The 19713-nt window shown below is 44.5% G+C and overlaps 1 pseudogene across 1 annotated transcript; it reads left to right on the top strand.

Annotated features, from left to right (window-relative positions):
- Positions 1–3279: 3279 nt before the first annotated feature.
- LOC310689027 (small ribosomal subunit protein uS5-like) lies at positions 3280–4195 on the top strand (annotated as a pseudogene). Its single transcript has one exon. The product of its transcript is annotated as a small ribosomal subunit protein uS5-like (transcript).
- The last annotated feature ends 15518 nt before the right edge of the window (positions 4196–19713 follow it).

Raw genomic sequence — 19713 nt, 5'->3', positions numbered from 1 at the left:
AGTGAAGTTATCTCTTTATTCAAGGAAACAAAGTCAACTCAGGAGGCCAAGCCTAGTGAACACAGCAACTCATCCCAGTAGATTTTGCCCTTATGAGGCAGTTGTGGGGACTGAAGGTCCCCTCCTATCCACAGTTCCCTAAGTTAGGGTTGCCATATTTCAAAACCAGGACACCCCAAAAGCTTTTTATAGGAGGACCCCAAAGTTGTTGAGCACAGTTTTTTCATTGACTTGTCTAAGATCCAGGACAAAGCGCCACCTTTCAAATTCTCCCCTTCTGAGACTTCGTTGCCATACAGTGGTGCCTGGCAAGACGAAATTAATCCGTTCCGCGAGTCTCTTCGTCTTGCGGTTTTTTCGTCTTGCGAAGCGCGGCTATTAGCGGCTTAGCGGCTATTAACGGCTTAGTGGCTTAGCAGCTATTAGCGGTTTAGCGGCTTAGCGGCTATTAACGGCTTAGCGGCTTTAAGAAAAAGGAAACAAACTCGCAAGAACTCGCAAGACGTTTCGTCTTGTGAAGCAAGCCCATAGGGAAATTCATCTTGTGGAATGACTCAAAAAACGGAAAACTCTTTCGTCTAGAGAGTTTTTTGTCTTGCGAGGCATTCGTCTTGCGGGGCACCACTGTATCTGTCTCTGTTCCAACCTCTTCACACCGCTTCTGGTTCTGGGAGACCAGCAGGTAGACGAGAACCCTGGCTTCTTCTCCAGCCTGGCTTCTTCATCGCTGCCTCTTGGCCCCCCTTCTCTCTAGCCTCTCTTATCATATATGCACAGTGGGCACAAATACACATCACAACAGCCTCCTAGTATACAGGTCTTCCCTTCTTCCAAACACCGTCCATCATAATGATAGGCAGTTTGCCACTTAGCTTTAATCACTGAGATCTCCTGCTTGCAGAAGCAGTTAAGGTGCCTCTCTGAGATGTCACTCATAAGAATAAGTTTCTGGCTGAAAAACGTGAGAGTTGACAGGAGAGAGAAATCCTTGTTACTTCCCAGAGACCTGAATGTATTCATAAAGCAGTTTCGGGACACTGTGTTTGCCACAGTGGATGCTCTATTTAAATCAATTCAATACATAAATAACTCTTCAAATAAAGGCTCCTGCACTTCCTCTCTGCAAGAGATTGTGTTTGGCACCGGCCTAGTCATGTCTCACACTTAATGTACTGCGCTTCTCAGAGCAAGTAGCAAAACTAAATTATTTCGTCTGTGTGGGGCACTCGAAGGAAGCAAACTGCAGCAGCCTGTAATCAAAGCTGAAGGGTGGGGAGGCAAGAAAAATAATTCCAGGAAATAAAACAAATGCAGAAGGGAAGAAAATAGATTTGGAAATATGAGAAGTGGGGGCAGGCGGGGAAAACAGCTCCAGCTGAGTGTTTTTTGGACTGGAAGAAAACACGGTTCTTTGATTCAAAGCACATTTTGCCAACAAAGAGCTGCGGATTTTGGAAAAGCTGTCATTTATTTATGAGCAAGACATGACTAAGAGAAAGGGACTGCAGATTTGGAGTGCAAAGACACTTTTTTTGTTGTTGCGAACCATTGTGAAAGGAAATGAGTTTCAATCGTTTCCCTACTTCCTCCATTATCTCTTAATACTATAGGTGTTGGGTGGGATCCAGCTAGCTTGCTCCATCTGCTCAAGGATTTCCACTTACTCAGTGGAGCTTTCTCCCTTTCTCTTCTCCCCACAAGCGCTGACTCTGCACTCCCCCCAAATTTCTCTGGAGGGTTGGAGGAACCCACCCCTCAAAACTGCCTTACAGGGAAAGAAGGTGGCGTACAGTTCAACTACACCAGTGGGAATCCTTACATTGATGGAACACCCTGTGCTTCAAAGTAGCAGAGGTCCGTATAGTCAAAGCTATGGTTTTCCCAGTAGTGATGTACGGAAGTGAGAGCTGGACCATAAAGAAGGCTGATCGCCAAAGAAATGATACATTTGAATTATGGTGCTGGAGGAGACTCTTGAGAGTCCCATGGACTGCAAGAAGATCAAACCAATCCATTCTGAAGGAAATAAGGCCTGAGTGCTCACTGGAAGGACAGATCCTGAAGCTGAGGCTGCAATACTTTGGCCACCTCATGAGAAGAGAAGACTGCCTGGAAAAGACCCTGATGTTGGGAAAGATGGAGGGCACAAGGAGAAGGGGACGACAGAGGACGAGATGGTTGGACAGTGTTCTCGAAGCTACTAACATGAGTTTGACTAAACTGCGGAAGGCAGTGGAAGACCATGGGGTCACGAAGAGTTGAAGAGTAAACGACTAAACAACAACAACATATATTGAACCCATGAGTTTCCTTGTCCCTGACCACCATTTATTACATTTAAATGCCACATTTTCCTCCAAGGAGCTCAAGGTGGTGTACATGGTTCGCTCCTCCCTCATTTTACCCTGACAACAACCCTGTGAGGTAGGTTAGGCTGAGAGATGGCAACTGGCCTAAAGTCACCCTGGCTGAGGGGGAATTCGAACCCGAGTTTCCCAGATCATAGTCCAATACTAGCACTCCCAAGATTCTTTGGTGGCCAGCCTGAATTTTCATATGTTGGGTCTGCAGCCTAAATCAGCTAACACCAGTCAACTATCAGTTGACCACAAAGAAACTGATTTGGGGGATTTCACATGCCTTTCTTCCAAGTAGGCAATAACTAGAAACCTGCAGGAATCAAAAAGCCTTGTTCAAGGATCAGAAAGCAGAATAATGAAGAAAATATTTGAAAGTGTGTTTATATATATAATGTTCCACCAAGAAAATGATATATTAAAAAATGCACTCCATGCCTAATTGCAGGTCAGCCTCTTTTAACCTACTCTTAATTGATTTCCTGGCAGTATCGTAGTTTATGGTTCTCGGTTCATGTATAACCAACCCACAGCTAGACATTGATTCACAGTTCCTCATCCAATTATTTTCTTTGTTTTTGCTGTTCCGAGCAATAGTCGGAGCATTTTCTTAACTGCTCAAGTAACATCATTAAAAATGAAAATCATTACAACCCCAAAAGCTGGGTCTGTTCTCCTGGGTTGTTGCCATACAGATGAATGGGTTGAACTTTGTAGATTAGAGTGGGGTTGTTTCTCAAAGTGGGCATCACTATGGGCAGAGCAACATAGTGTGTAGACTGTGTTCATACTATATACTGTAGCCAGTGCTTTTTTTCTAGGAAAAATGGTGGCGGAACTCACTGCCTCAGTTGTCAACCTAGACGCTGCTACTGCCATCTTGAAACCAAAATTATGCGACATGATGCTGGGCTCATGCTTCTGGTTGAGAACACCAAATGGCGGACGACGCCGGTGCTACAGGAGGGGCAGGAGGAACTGGAGCAGCTGCAGGTGGAGGAGCTGCTGCCAGGGGTGTCTTCCAAGGAGGCTTTGGCAGTGGAGGCCGTGGGCGTGGGAGAGGCCATGGCAGGGGACGTGGCCGAGGGCAAAGCTGAAGACAAAGAATGGATTCCAGTCACCAAACTTGGTCACCTAGTAAAGGACATGAAAATCAAGTGTCTGGAGGAGATTTACCTTTTCTCCCTTCCAATCAAGGAGTCTGAAATCATTGACTTTTTCCTGGGCTCATGCCTGAAGGATGAGGTTTTGAAGATCATGCCTGTTCAGAAACAAACCCGGGCTGGTCAGCATACCAGGTTCAAGGCCTTTGGTGACTTCAATGATCACGTTGGTCTGGAGTCAAGTGCTCCAAGGAAGTTGCCACCGCGATCCGTGTGGCCATCATTCTTCCGAAGCTGTCCATTGTGCCCGTGAGGAGAGGCTACTGGGGAAACAAGATCGGCAAGCCGCACACTGTACGTTGCAAGGTAACAGGTCAGTGTGGCTCTGTACTTGTGCGTCTCATCCCTGCGCCATGTGGTACTGGAATTGTGTCTGCCCCAGTTCCCAAGAAATTGCTGGTGATGGCTGGTATTGACGACTGTTACACATCAGCGAGGGGCTGCACTGCCACCTTGGGCAACTTTGCCAAGGCCACCTTTGATGCCATCTCAAAGACCTATAGTTACCTTGCCCCTGATCTGTGGAAAGAGACTGGAGTCTCTATCAGGATTTCACTGATCATCTTGCAAAGACTCATGCTACCAGAGTGTCTGTGCAGAGGAAACCAAGCAGCTGCTGTGACAACTACCTAAAAGATGTAGTTTAAAATAAAGTGACCAAGAGTGATTTTTCAACCAGTAAAAATAAAAGAAAAAGATGCTGGGCTCGCCACCTGCCACTCCCCACCCAACACCCACTCAGGCCATTTTAGCCACAATCCTGCTTGGTGACCTCCTTTGCTGGGTGAACAGACTTCTTGTACAAAGCAGGGCAAAAGAGCTGCCGGAATTGCACTCTGGTGCATTGTGGCAGGGGGGGGAAGCCCTGCATATATTTAAAGCACATTTAAAACACATGACTTTCCCAAAAGAATCCTGGGAGCTGTAGTTTGTTGGTGCTGAATAAGATATAATCTTTGCTCCTATCCCTTTCTTTGTGAGTTCCATACTCTCCCTTAATCTCACTTTCTATAAATTTCTGTGATGTAAGGGTCATTTTATCTTTAGAGCAGCGTGTTTTGATGCATCAATGATTATTTGCTGCCAGCATTATTGTTATTATTTAATAAAATTCCTACACTGCTTGATTGCAAAACAACAATAACCCTCAAAGCAGGTTACACAAAGATAAAACAAGAAAAACAAGAAAAAACTACAGCAATACTTTAAAAGGTACAAAAGTTAAAATACTAAAACAGATTTTAAATCCACCTCAAATTTCTAATCATCTGGGCAGACTCGTCTAAACAAGAATGTCTTTAGCAGGTGCCAAAAAGGGTACGGCAAAGGTTCCAGCTTGATCTCAAGAAGCAGGGAGTTCGAAAGTGTAAGTGCTGCCATAGTAAACGATGGACTTCTTACAAATTCGGAATGGGCATTACGCCTCAATTGTAGTAGTGCCAATTCCAACGATCAAAGGCATTGAATGGGCACATGTGGGGTAAGATGATACTGTAGGTAGGTTGGTCCCAAGCTGTTGAGGGCTTTATATGCTAATAGTAACACCTTGAACCCAGCCCAGTAGCAAATTGGCAACCAGTGCAGATCTCTGAGCCTCGCCCCTGTCAGCAATCAAGCAGCAGCATTCTGCGCTAACTGCAGCTTCCAGATCATTTCACATTGTACATTTACATGCCATTGTACCTTACTTTTTATAAATAATCTTTATTAATTTAAATTACACACATTATTTGTAAATGATTTGTATATTTACAAATAATTTACAATCTCATACTACAAAAAGAAAATTAAAGAAAAAACAATTAAGAAAAAAAGAAGAAAATTCAGAAAAAAGAAAGAAGAAGCAGCAGATTTACATGCATAAAAAAACTTAATCTTCCTAATTAATACTTAAATAAACACTCAAATAAAAAAGACTTCTGCCATTGTACCTTACTGTCTACTTAGCACACATGTTTTCCTTCCCTTGCAATAAACCAATCTTTCCCTAGCTCTTGGTGTGAGTTGTTCTTTACTGGGTATAAGTGTTAAAATAAACACACATTTAAAACAACACACACCTGCTTCTTACTGGAGGGTATGCTGAGGTCCTCACACGGATTGGACATGTATGAGGGTTCACACATACACGCAAAACAAGCAGGTGGATAAGATTAAACATCTTGCGTAAGTCCATTCAGTGAGCTCACAGCTGACCTGCTTTTTGAAGTAGCGACTGGGACTGCTGAAGGATCAAAATGAAACAGTGCTTTTAAAAACATCCCCAGAAAAACCCACCTATCCCAAAACTATAAATGCTATTGAGGGGGATGTGATATAACCAGCTCATTCCAGGATCTGCTGGAAGTGACACAGGGAGGTGTCGGAGACGTTTCTCATTGTGTAACACATTAATTAATTTAATTAATTAACTAAAGCAAACTTTCCAAAGCTGCCCGCAGTTGGCAGACTGAGCTGCATTCAGCAACCATTTGCTCCCTGTTAACGTAACACTCCCAGAGGGCACCGTCTGCGATTTATCCGATGCCTTTGAAGCGACAGTACCCATTGATTAACCATTAAGCACTGCAGTAAAAACTGCTCTCTGTGTGTCGTGCAATGGAGCAGCCGATGTAACACAGCAATTAGAGGGAAGGGTAGTACACGGCTGCTATTAGGGATGGATGGATCTGTCAATTTTGGTTCCTCTCAGTTTAGTTATTTTTCCAACGCGAAGTTCAGCTTGCTGCATTTCTGCGTCAGTTTGCTATTTCTTTTTACATGAAAAATAAATAAATTCTCATAAAGGTTTGTCAGCATTTTAGTGCATAATACGTACAGCATTTGTGCGTACGCAATGGTGCCTAATATACACCTGTCTAGATGTTTTCACAAATATACACCTGTTTTTTTGCACACTTCTCTTAATATATATACTTTTGTGCTCTCTTGTTGGCCAGGAAACTGCAGTGCAAAATGTGAATTTCAAAGGATAGCTGTGTTTTGGTTCCCCTGTTGTTCTGCAAAGGGCAAATTAGTAAGCAAAGCAAACTGAATTTCTCTCTTGCCCCCCCCCCAGTAGTGTTCTATAGGGATATAGGCAGATGCCTTATGGTGGGCCAGATCATTGGTCCATCTCCCTCTGCATTGACCTTTTCCTTCAAAATTATAGGATGGGCTTCATATGACAGCTTCACCAATTCCTTCATTGGGTGCAAATATTTTATTTTCCATAGAAACAGGACTCTGTTTTTACACCTACACACAACACATTTAATTGTTTTCCAAGGCATGGAGGAGAGGAAAAAGTGAAAGCAGTGACATTCCAGGATCCAATCAGAAACCAGTACAGCTACTGTACTTTCAGGACTGTCCCTGGAAAATTGGGACGCTTGGACACTCAGGTCTGCTAATGATTTAGCTTAGTACCGTATTTTTCGCTCCATAAGATGCACTTTTTCCCTCCTAAAAAGTAAGGGGAAATGTGTGTGCGTCTTATGGAGCGAATGCAGGGGGGGGAGGCAGGCAGGAAAAGCCCCCAAGAGCCGCACACAAGCTCAGCGCGGCTCCTGCGGGCTTTTCCCCAGGAAGGAGAAGGGACTGAATGTATGGTGTGTCCACATCCAGCTCTTTGGAAGAATGCAGAGAAAGTGAAGTGAACACTATGGTTTAGCTCTGTAATACACCAGCCCATTTTATGTAGGCATGTTTTTATCTAGAGAGGCAGTACTGTAAAAGTGGTGTAAACATGTCAAATCCATCTCCAAAGCTTTCTAAACCAAAAGGTGTGTTTCCCCTGAATGCAAAGAGTCATGAGGCTGTTTTCACTCTCTCTCTCTACTTTGTCTCCAAGAGTCCCTAGAACAGTTAGGAATATCTGTAAGGCAGCAGATGAATTTTGAACAAATATTCTCTGAGCTGTCAACAAGATTTCAGCATTTGAATGTCGATGTCATTCTGATCCAACATTACAGTCAAAGACGGCAATTCCATCGCTGTAAAGTAGTTATGTCTCCCTGATTACCATCTGCGGCAGACACAATTTCAAATCATCCCCATTCTTTTATATTATCTTTGCTGAAAAGGAGAAGTCTTTGTTAATCTTACATTACAGTTGGCAGTAGAATGATCACAAAGGGAAGCAATCTGAATGGGGACAGGGCAGCATCAAATTGTGGCACTCATAAGCACAAATATCCCATGTTACAAAAGAATAGTCCCAATATGTTAATGACTTTTATAGGTATTGATGCGGTTCTATAGGTTCTGATGGGGTTCAGAGTCACATGTAGTTACAAGTTCAGCTCCAAGGGCCTTCTGGAGGTTCCTTCACTGCAAGAAGTGGTTGCGGGGAACCAGGCAGAGGGCCTTCTTGGTAATGGTGCCCGCCCTGTGGAATGCCCTCCCATCAGATGTCAAGGAAATAAACAACTATCTGACTTTTAGAAGACATCTGAAGGCAGCCCTGTTTAGGGAAGCTTTTAATGTTTGATGTTTTATTATGCTTTTAATATTCTGTTGGGAGCTGCTCAGAGTTGCTGGGGAAGTCCAGCCAGCTGGGTGGGGGCATAAATAAATTATCATTCTCATCATTATCATTATCATTATCATTATTATCCAACTGGGTTGATACAGCTTTCGTGTGCATGCACATGAAAACTCATACCAATAACAAACTGAGCTGGTCTCTAAGGTGCTACTGGAAGGATTTTTTTTTATTTTGTATAAAGCTGTATACACATGTGCAGTGCTTTGCACTGATATTGCACAAATGGGGGCTGGGTCAATGGAAATGGACCCACTTCCTTCTCTATGTCTTGCATGTAGCCAGGAGGAGGAGTTGTATGTACAGGGCTGTATTAGCATTGGAAAGGTTTTGAGAAGAGAAAGGAGCATGATATAGGGGTATTTTTCCAGACTAGCAATATTCACATATAGGCTCAGTCTTCCTATTATCACCAGTCACTGTGGAGCATACTCCTTGTATGAGCATCTCTCAAGAGGAAACTTGTCCCTTTCCCCTGAGGAAAGAACTGCCTCGCTGTTTAGAGAAAACGAACTCCAGACATTCTGATATTTAACCTTCACCTCCCATGAGCTCTAGCTTCAGTCAAGTATTTAAAATCCTGCCTCTAAGTTACCTCAGCAGTCGCTTCCTTGTTAAGAAAAGGCATGAATGCATGATTAAAATATATCACTGAGGCTTGCTGATGATTCTCTGTGAAAAATAAACCAGCTGATGAGAGATTCTCAGACACGCTTACTTATCAAAACAAAATAGGATTAGAATTTGCAATTAACTGAAAGGTTTGAGTGCAAGCGTTTGGTAAGACTCCTGTGTAGGTGTGAGAAATGATAACCTAGATAAAATTACAGAACCATCACCAACTGCCAAATAACACGTTCTTCACACCCGGTTCGCAGTGTTGACTGCAATTTCAAAACTGCACTGATCCTTTGGGTTTCTCAGAATTCCTGAGCAGTGCCAGGTACAAAGCTGTTGGCTTGAGAGGTAGATCACAGGGTGCAGTGATTTTGTGATGTTACAATATCCTTTGTAGGAACACCTTAGAGAGAATGTGTAGTGGTACAAATGTAACTGTTCTTTTAAACAAAATTGAGAAAACAACAATTGGGGGGCATTTATTTTGTTATTATGCCTTACTTTATTATTACATTTGCATTGCAATTTTCTTCCAGAAAGCTTGGGGTTAATGAGTAGCAAGAAGTGCAGAGCAAGGGTTTTGTCAAGGCCAATGACAGGCTTGTATAGTGATATATTCTTTTTGGTCTAAAGTTGCTATTCACATCACTTTTGCATTGGCAAAAAAACCTTGCAGAGGTTCAGGAACTTTTAAATCGTATTCCTGAAGTATGGGGATTAATAGCAGGATAACAAAAGTGGACTTGGTGAGCCCTTATGCTTGCTAACAGACTTATACTTTAAGCCTTGAAGGATAAATACCCACCATCTATTATGCAATACTCTGAGAGGCACACTGCTCTGGCTACATTCTAACATATTTCAGACGGATGTCAGTTTCATGTTGATACGTGGGTTTATAAGCAAATTCAATGATTAGCTTAGGATGCATTTATTGATGGCTACTGTATCCATGCTGTGACCTGATTGGGTGTGTTTGGTTACTATTAACATTATTAATACATTATTGTTTCATTTTTAGAATTCAAATTATTATTTTATTTCTTCAATTATTCCCCCTTCTATTTTTGTTAAAATTTAAAATGACAATTTTAAAAAAGACCAATGACAGGAAAGTTTGTTTCCCTTTTATGAGATACAAAATACTGTACATGGAGGGAGGGGAGAAGATATTAAGTGTGAAGAAGGAAAATAAACAGCACATTTGCATGCTGGAGTGCAGGCAATGCCACCTCCGTTCACAGTTGTTTGTAGCAGGTTGTGTGTAAAAACTGGTGGGCCTTGACATAAACTAAGATGCAAGCGTAAATTTATCCAAACCTCTGTGACGAACACACTGTAGTATGCTTGTATGGGGGGGGGCAGAGTAGTAAGACGGCTGTGCCTTGTTTACCACCTTCAGAACAGACTTCCCCTAGACACTCTGTGAAGTTTATTTCCCCTCCGAACTGACCAGTTCAGTTCCCACACTGAAGCTGAACTATTTGCCAGCATTGGCTTGTTCATGCATATATTCACCCCAGCGGTGCCCTGTTTTGTTTCGCTGCTTGAGGCCAAACACCACCACTGAAGCCTTGCTTACTGGGGTTGAGCAGCAGCGACTTCTTCCAGTAAGATCTCCCAGAGCTGCACAAGATCTCATGAGATCTTGCTGGAAGAAACAGCCACCATGCAATCCCAGTGGCGGCAGAGGTGAGCAGGGCAGAACCTCACAGGATTCCACTTCCTGAGGCTGCTATTTCAGATTACCTGATGGGCAGGCCAGCTCTGTTTCACTCTCTGAAGTGTGAGTGTGTCTCTGTGTGAATATTCCCAGATAGCATAGCAGTTCAGATAATAACTGTGGGGTGGAGGCTCAAAAACTACACCATCAGGCTGTTTGTTGTTTACCATTTGTGAATAAGGTCGACTCATTTTGTTCTCGGATTTGTCCTACAGAAAGGCAGCATGTGCCAGAGATCTATCTATGAAGATTGTTGACAATAAGCCTTATGGCAATCTTAGCAGCTCTTTGCTACATTTCTTTGATATATTAAACTGCAGGTGGCTTATGCAGTTAGGCAGCCCGGCTGCTGCAAACGGTCATTAACAGAGCTGCAAAGATTTAAATCCAAACAACCTGTACAATGACAACATAATTTTTTTTATTCCCGCAGACATCACACTTCCCGTATATGTGCATCCTCTCCATCTCTTGAAATCAAGGCTGTTAAAAAACAACCCAACCACATTCTACATTCTCTAGCAGGATATAACTCAAGAAGCCGTGCACTGATTTTACAGGTAGGTCAGTTATGTAACAGGTACATTTGAGTTCGGGGGAAAGATAATAATCTTAGCATGCCTATTTTGCTTTCCCCATCACTTTGGGCTTCAAAACTCCAAGTCCCTGCTTTCCTGTTCCCTTCTTCTTTGATTGTCATCTCTGTGGTTTACAGAGGCAGGTGGAATCCCTTCAAGGCCAAATAAATGAAACAAGCAAAATGGGGTTGGCAGATTTTTGATTTATTTCTCTTTTTTTCTCAAGGCAAACAGGAATGTAGTGTCCCCTCAAACCCTACAGCCTCTGCCTTATAGGTCATCCACGTCCCACTTTAGGACATAGCAAATCTGAGATTATAAGGCATTATTTCTCAGTGTGCAATTCTTCCGCTCTAGAGACACTGCCCACCCCACTTGCCACAGTGTCCCCATAGCTATCTGTGCCACTCCACATAATAGTGAATCTACTCCTTTAATGGATATGTTTTTGTTTTTCTAAAAGCTGGAGTCATTTTACAGAAACGTGTTCAGAGCATCCCTGCTGGATCCGACAAAAAAGCCCATCTAGCCCATGGGAAGAATTTGTTTCCATAGTGGAAGCAAATTCCATTATATGGGATGTTGCTATTGGAACGAAGTATAAAAGCAATTCACCCACAAACATTTGTGTGTTGAGGTCCCCAGGCCACCCCAAATAACTCACACAACACACAGAATTTTTGTTTAGGATTTTTGGCATAATTTTGGCCACAACTTTATTAAAATACAAAAAATGTGAGTGGTTGCTTAGGCATTGGTTGCGGCTATCTGCCCCCCAGTGGGGGACAGACTGACATTTCGAAAGTCTGCGAAAGTCAGAAAAGGGGAATGCATTTTGTAGGTGTTTTGATTAGTCCGTGACGTGCTAATTGATATATTATCGGCAATTAGCTCTTTGTGGCAGCTTCGGCAGGTCCGGCACACTTCCTCTGCGCGACTCTGCTCCTTCTTCTCCGTCACGCCCAGCAGAGTAAAACACAGCAGCAACCTGTCACTTAGTTTCCCACAAACACACAGAGCACAGTAATGTCCATTTACAGCTCTTTTATTGCATCATTTCTCCAGGACTTCTCGCAGCCATGGCAAACTCCCTCTCTCTCTCTCTCAACGATCGGAGAGGAACAGACAGGAAAGCTCCTCCCAGCTTCTAAAACTGACGTCAGAATGCTGAGGCATCATGGGAACAACTTAACCTCTTAAGTTCCAACTCCCATACCCCCTCTGCCACACATTCTGACAATACCTGTGGAACATCCACGTAACTCTCAGGTTCACACTGTGCGAAACTTACCAACGCACCTGTGGCTTGGTATCTTTCCGGTGGAACACCCTTCGTTGTGCGGCTGGATCGCCTGGGCACAAACTCAGATGTTACCTCTAACTCACTGCCACTAGGAACTGTGTCCTCAGCATCACGGGACTCCCCCTCTGACTTAAAGCGTTTTCGAATCCTCTCCATCACACTCACAGGAGAACTGGGCTCACTCTTAACCTCTCTTTTTACAACTTGTGGAGATGCCCCACCCTGCTCCAGACCTTGGTCAGTGACCTGATCGTCATCAGCAGACTCAGCCTCTTCTTCCTCCCCCTCAGAATCTTCCTGTTCTGAATCAGAGAGACACTCTGAGAGAACATCACGCTTGACAGCAGCTTGTGACTTTTCATCCTGCTCATAGAACTCAGCGTGTTTGCTGATCAGCAGTTTACTCTGATCACCTGATGGGAACGCAAACCTCCATGCATGCGCTGCTGGCTCATACCCACAGAAGATCATTTTCCGGAACTTGGATCCATCTGGCCCCTGCAAAACTTTAGGCACTGGCACAGATGCACGCGATCCAAACCTGCGCAAAAAATGAATCTGGGGTTTCCTGCCATGCAACAAGCCAAACGGTGTGTCACCTACCACTGAATTGTAGGTCCGATTCCAGGTGAAGCTCACATACCTGATTGCCTCCAGCCAAAACTTTGGTGGCAACCCAGAATCCTTCAGCAACACCTTTGCAGTCTGGACCAGAGCCTCACATCGGAGCTCTGCCTCCCCCCTCTGATTGGGTGAAGTCACTGTGTGACGTATCCCTTTCTTGCGAAAGAACTTCTGCAAAGCAGAACCTGTAAACTGGGCTCCTCTGTTACTTGTGACAGCTTGCACTTTGGTGGCAAACCTTTGTTCCACCTCCTCAATCCACCCTTTGATCAGCTGTGCTGCATCATCCCTGGATTTGAGACCATGGGTCCAGGAATTCTGTGTAAAATTATCCTGCATCGAGAGCAGAAACCTTGACCCTCCCAGACTTGGTTCTTTTACAGGACCCAACAAATCTATGTGAACTAGCTCAAAAGGTTTTTCGGTTACCCTATCCACCTGTGGGTAACTGCACCCTTTTACCTTTGCATGTCTGCATGCTTCACAATCCATCGCACATCCACATTCTACAATGTGGCAACCGTTAGCGACCTCGGGTAGCGTTTGTAGTTCTTCTACAGAGCCATGAGCTGTCCTAGCATGCCAAGCGTGTACACATGCATCATGATTGGGAATTGTAGCACGCAGTGCTTGTGCTTTCTCAATCTTCCCCTCACCCTCCAGAGACGTTTCAAGAATGAAAAGATCATTCTGCCCCTCTTTAACCTTGGCAAGCATCCTCCCTCCTTTGGAGATTGTGCACACATCACCCTGAAAACAAACCGTAAATCCCATTTTCAGTAGATAAGGCACAGATAAAAGACAGTGGTGCATCCCAGGAACGGTACAACACTCCAACGTTTCCTGTAAAATACGAAAATGCAGATTTACAACGTTAGTCAAATTTCCTTTCTGTCCATTTGCAAACAGTACAGATTTCCCGGCAGGAATTGCCTTGCAATTCCACCCCTCGACAGCAGGGGTCTCTGGAATCAAGTTGCGATTAGCTGCAGAGTCAATAACGAAATGAAACTCTGAGCCTTTCTCACAGCTGTCTTCAAACAACGCCAGACTAGCCGTGATCTCATACGTCTCTTCCTGGCACCTGGCACGTCCACCAGCCTCAGTCCCACGCCTGGATGTTTTCCCAGACTTGTTGCCACGGAAACCCGACTGATTCCCATGAGAGTTGTCCTTGAAAACATCCTGCCTTGCCTCTCTGCTCCGGTGGGGGCAATTTCGACGTACGTGGTCAGCTGACTTGCAAATGTAGCAACGACGCACTTCAGTGGAAAAACACTGCCTGGGGCTCCTCCCAGCTGGCCTGGCCCTCCTTCTTCCGGAAAAGCACCCTTTGCCAGATCCGCCCCCTCTGAAATCCACTCCAGCAGGCACAGTGGAAAACTTTTCAAACTTGCCTTTGGAACTTTCCGCCCCCCCGACTTGCTCACTAGCACTCCTTGAGGCTAAATCATCAGGAACAGGGGCTCCAGCCATCTCTAGGCTTTCAGCTTTCATCTGCCCTTGGCCTCCTGCTGAGCCTTCACACAGACGTTTCAGCACACGCCAAGCCTCACACGCAGATTCAACGCTTCCCAGGTGACGTTGCAATTTTGCATGCACACCTGCTCTCAACATGCAGATCTCAGCTCTCTCAGCTTTCTCTCTCTGCATCTTCTCCTCCAGAGAAGCAGATTGCAGTTTCTCTGCATCTCTGTCCACCAGCCCTGCACTTTCAGCAGCAGCCGCTTCGCTTGTGGACGGCTCTTTCTTGCTTACGTCCCACAAGCCAGTTGCCCAAAACCAGGCCCTCACCCTTCTGACCCAGATTTCCCACGACTGGGTGGTGAGTTCTTCAAGCTGTTCAAACGGAGCTTGAAACACCTCCTGGCCATCTGCCATGGTTTCCCGTTCTCCCCAGGGGCCCCAAGCTGTACTCACAAAAACACCAGCTCTTCCGGCTCCTGCTGCGTGGAGAAACGATTTCCGCTGTTCTCAGCTCTTGGCTCCACAGCACAGGCAAACCTTTGCATCTTTCAGCTAGCTGCTTGCCTCAAATACAGACCTCCGCTTTCGCCAACTCCACTGCCATCCGAACGCAACTTCAAAGCATTCCAGCAGCCTCTAGTGACAGGTTTACAAGCGGTAATTTATGGGTCCATAACCTGTAGGTGTTTTGATTAGTCCGTGACGTGCTAATTGATATATTATCGGCAATTAGCTCTTTATGGCAGCTTCGGCAGGTCCGGCACACTTCCTCTGCGCGACTCTGCTCCTTCTTCTCCGTCACGCCCAGCAGAGTAAAACACAGCAGCAACCTGTCACTTAGTTTCCCACAAACACACAGAGCACAGTAATGTCCATTTACAGCTCTTTTATTGCATCATTTCTCCAGGACTTCTCGCAGCCATGGCAAACTCCCTCTCTCTCTCTCTCAACGATCGGAGAGGAACAGACAGGAAAGCTCCTCCCAGCTTCTAAAACTGACGTCAGAATGCTGAGGCATCATGGGAACAACTTAACCTCTTAAGTTCCAACTCCCATACATTTGGGGGTAGCGACGGAGCAGGGAACCTGCCCTCAGCCTTCCCCAAATGCAACCAGGGGCTCTTGCGTGGCCCTAGCCCCTTGACAGGGTTCGGAAAAAAGCAATAGTGAGCCCCTGTATTCCTTTAACGGAATCCCTTGCAGCAGCAGCATTAGAGGAGCAGGCACAGCAAATCCATGCCCCTCAACCAACCAAACCATAAACCAATGCCTAACCGCAACCTTACAATTTGTGACGATTTGCTAAAAAAAACCAAAATGGCCCCAGTCAATCAGCCAGATGGACAAAATTCCTACAGGGCCCCTGCCCCAAGAGCAGACAACCCCATGACAGGCATAGCAAGGTCAAAGTGAACAATCCTAAATATGGGGGGGGGGGCCGGGCAATCCGATGCACGGAACGAAAAGAGGAAGCTCTACGCCTCGTGCAGGGAGTTTTAACATTTCTGGCTGTCAGTCATCAAATTGCAACATTAACATCTTCCCAACAACAAGGGAAGCCCAATCACAACAGTGGCCAATGATCAATTTGCCCGCCCCACAATTTTGGAGCGTCCTGTCGGCCCCCACCACAACACGTGCTCTCCATGAAGGAGAACACGCTTTGTCTGATATGAGCAAGCTTCCTTTTGTCGTATCTTCATCAGTATCTCCATTATCAGCAGTCTGAACAAAGATAGACTAGATGTTTGGGCAAACTGCATGCTGGGAAGCCATTTCGTACAGGTGAAGTCACCTTACACTGAGTCAGGCCATTGGTTGATGTAGCCCAGTGTTGTCCACTTAAACAGAGCCTCCTCAAGAGTCTTTTCCAGCTCTGCTAAAGTTTACTTTTAAGCACAGTTTAAGATTTATTTGGGTCTCAATAAATTGGGGTGGGGGGGAGCAGAATTGCTGTAAGTGGTTTGTGTGCATATTATGGTACCTGCAGATTTCAGTGCCTCTCCTTCCTGGCAGAACTCCTGGCTGCTGCTGTAATGTGAATACACTGAATTACTGATAATGCTTAGATGCTCGTTCTAGCAGCATTTCCTATTGTTCTGTCTGTTGAATCGCTGGTAATCAGCTTGCTGGAGCTTTCTAGCAGAGGACAAATAGAATGACTCTTGACAACAACAGATGGCAGTAAATGAAAATACAGGATGAGTGGCAGTGACGTGTTTGTTTATTAGTTGCAAGTTTGGATATTGAGAATTATTTTTGAGTAAAACATTTGCTTTGAGAAGCTGCTTTTTAGAGCGGTTATGTATTGGGTTTGACACATTTTATGTTACAAGGCGCATTCTAACCAATCGTATAACCGTGCTGCGGTGTGGTCTTGGGTCTCTGGCATCCGGCGGGAGCTCATCAATCCCACCTTCGTCGCCAATGTTAAATGTTCGGAAAAAGTCAGAAGCCCAAGGCAGTATAAGTTCCTCAACTACGTTTATTTAACATTTGTCAGTGACAACAGCTCACTCATAGGAAAACAAGAACCGAACTGACTGGACAACATAATAATAATGCCGAGCGTGAACTGACCGTTGACAGTTGAAAGTGCATGCACTTACTTGCCATTAGAAGGCTCATCTACCAACGCTTATACGATTGGTTAGAACACGCCTTGTAACATAAAATGTGTTAAACTCCAATACATAACAATCCTCCCCCAACTTCCTAACAAAAGGAACAAACATAGTCATCTCCCCCCCGCCCCCCAAAAAATATAGTCCAGCCCGCCACAAGGTCTGAGGGACAGTGGACTGGCCTTCTGAAAAAGTTTGCTGACCCCTGATTTTATGCTTTCTTAATGGAAATCTCATACTCCTTACACCTGAATTTTCTATAGGCTAAATACTCTCCTAACTTACCTTTTTAACATAAGTTTCCCAAGACTTTTTTTTACAGCTTTGAAAATACAAAGTGTGTTTGAATTCCTTTTTTTCTGCCCCCAACCATTACACTACTAGGAACAGTTTGTGCCAGTTTGTGGGAAGAACATTGTCATATAATATCACAACATTTCATATCACACCTTCTTTTCTTTTTTTCAGGACAGAAAAAATTGCCCCAGCGTGAAGTCTTTATCATTTGAGACTCGGGCAGTTTTCACAATGGGTATCTACTCCATGCCTCTGAAAACTGATAGATGTATCAAGTCTTGTTAAGATCATTCATGGCTTATCATTGCAGAAAATGAGAAGCAAGTGAAAGAAATTGTCATGGTGTCATAGGCGTGCACAAGAGGTGTGCCCAGGCATACCCTAATGTTTATAAAAATGGGGAGAAAGGGAAGCAAACAGAGAAAGAGGCAGAATTATTATTTTTTAAGGCCAGAATGGAACTTTGTTGTCCTTATTTGTTTTGTCATTTCTCTCCTTCCTTCCTTTCTTCCTTCATTGAAATAAATGAATAAATCCCTGGGTGCACAGAGTATGGCTACATAGCTTCTATAAGAGTAGCAACCTAATGGCAACCTTCCTAGTATGAGTTTATTTTAACAAAGCCCAAAAGCTTAATATTACCTATTACAATATTTTTTATTCCCCTTCTCCATCTGCCTTTAAGGCCAGTTATTTGTAGAACATTTTGAAGTCTAACTAGGAAAAGACTTCATAACAATGGGTGGAGATACTCAAGCCCATCTTTAGAACTATAAATACACAGAGGCCTTATTATTCATTAATTGCCAGATATTCTCCTATTACAGTTCTTGACCACATGGTTTATCTGTCAGACTACCTAATGGAAGCATATTTTTGTGTTGAACTAAAGGTGAATGCACACTAATCTTTGCTTAATTGAACGGTGTGAATAGAGTTGATCTAGAGTTACCTTATCTAACCCATTGGAAAACTTGTGTAATGTCTCTGAGAAGACTTAGCCTCTTAATATCCGCTTTGACCTTTGTGACACTGGTTATTCTTAAGTTCTCGCAAGGTCTGCACACACACCCTCCACACAGATATGTTGTGTAAGGACTATTTAGGTACAAAGGGATATTTACAGTGAAAGCCTAGGCATGCATACTTTAAAATGTCTTACTGAGGTCTGTGGGGCTTACTCCCAGGTAACTATGTTTCGTACTCCAGCCTCAACTGCCTGTTTTAGAACAAACTACAGTGGTGCCTCGCAAGATGAAATTAATTCGTTCCACGAGTTTTTTCGTCTAGCGAATTTTTCGTCTTGCGAAGCACGGTGTCGGAAAAGTTTTGGAAAAGCTTCAAAAATCACCAAAAACCTCAAAAAAGGCTACCACACCGCGTTCTATGAGTTGCTCCTTGAAGTCAAGTCGCAACTGTATTAACGATGTTAAGAAAAAGGAAAAAACTTGCAAAAAACGCAAGACGTTTTCGTCTTGCGAAGCAAGCCCATAGGGAAATTCGTCTTGCAAAGCAGCTCAAAAACCACAAAACCCTTTCGTCTAGCGAGTTTTTCATCTTGTGAGGCATTCGTCTTGCGGGGCACCACTGTATAAGTAGGACAGCTCCTTCACTCAGTAGTGATCGGTGCTCATTGGGACTGGCAAGGAGGGAGGCAGGTGGAGCCAATGTCAGTCTGAGCTAACTAAATCTAATTTGACCACTTTTGCCTCCCTGCTGAGTTATACAAGGACTTCTTCGAAAGAGTACTGGGAGCTGTAGTTTGTTAAGGCTGCTGAGAATTGTCCGGAGACCCCTATTCCCTTTGCAAAGCTACAATTCTCAGGTGCCCCTGTGAAAAAGGATTGATTGTCAAACCGCACTGGAAACTGTAGCTCCGGGAACAAAATAGGGGTCTCCTAATAGCTCTCACAGGGACGCGGGTGGCGCTGTGGGTTAAACCACAGAGCCTAGGACTTGCTGATCAAAAGGTCAGCGGATCAAATCCCCACACCTGGGTGAGCTCCCGTTGCTCGGTCCCTGCTCCTGCCAACCTAGCAGTTCGAAAGCACGTCAAAGTGCAAGTAGATAAATAGGTACCGCTCCGGCAGGAAGGTAAACGGCGTTTCCATGCGCTGCTCTGGTTCGCCAGAAGCGGCTTAGTCAGGCTGGCCATATGACCCAGAACCTGTACGCCGGCTCCCTCAGCCAATAAAGTGAGATGAGCGCCGCAACCCCAGAGTCGGCCACGACTGGACCAAATGGTCAGGGGTCCCTTTACCTTTACTAATAGCTCTCAGCACCCTTAACAAACCACAGAGCCCAGAATTCTTTGCTAGTGGGGGGAGCCACGACTGCTTAAAGTGGCATCATAGTGTGTGAATGTGGCCTAAGGAGGAGGAAGCTGATAGGCGGTACTACCACCCTGGGCTGGTTTTAAGTAAGTAGGCTGGCA

This window comes from Podarcis liolepis, assembly GCF_965112155.1.
Source record: "Podarcis liolepis genome assembly, chromosome: 11".
Lineage (NCBI taxonomy): Eukaryota > Metazoa > Chordata > Lepidosauria > Squamata > Lacertidae > Podarcis > Podarcis liolepis.
This window is presented reverse-complemented; position numbering and strand designations above follow the sequence as displayed.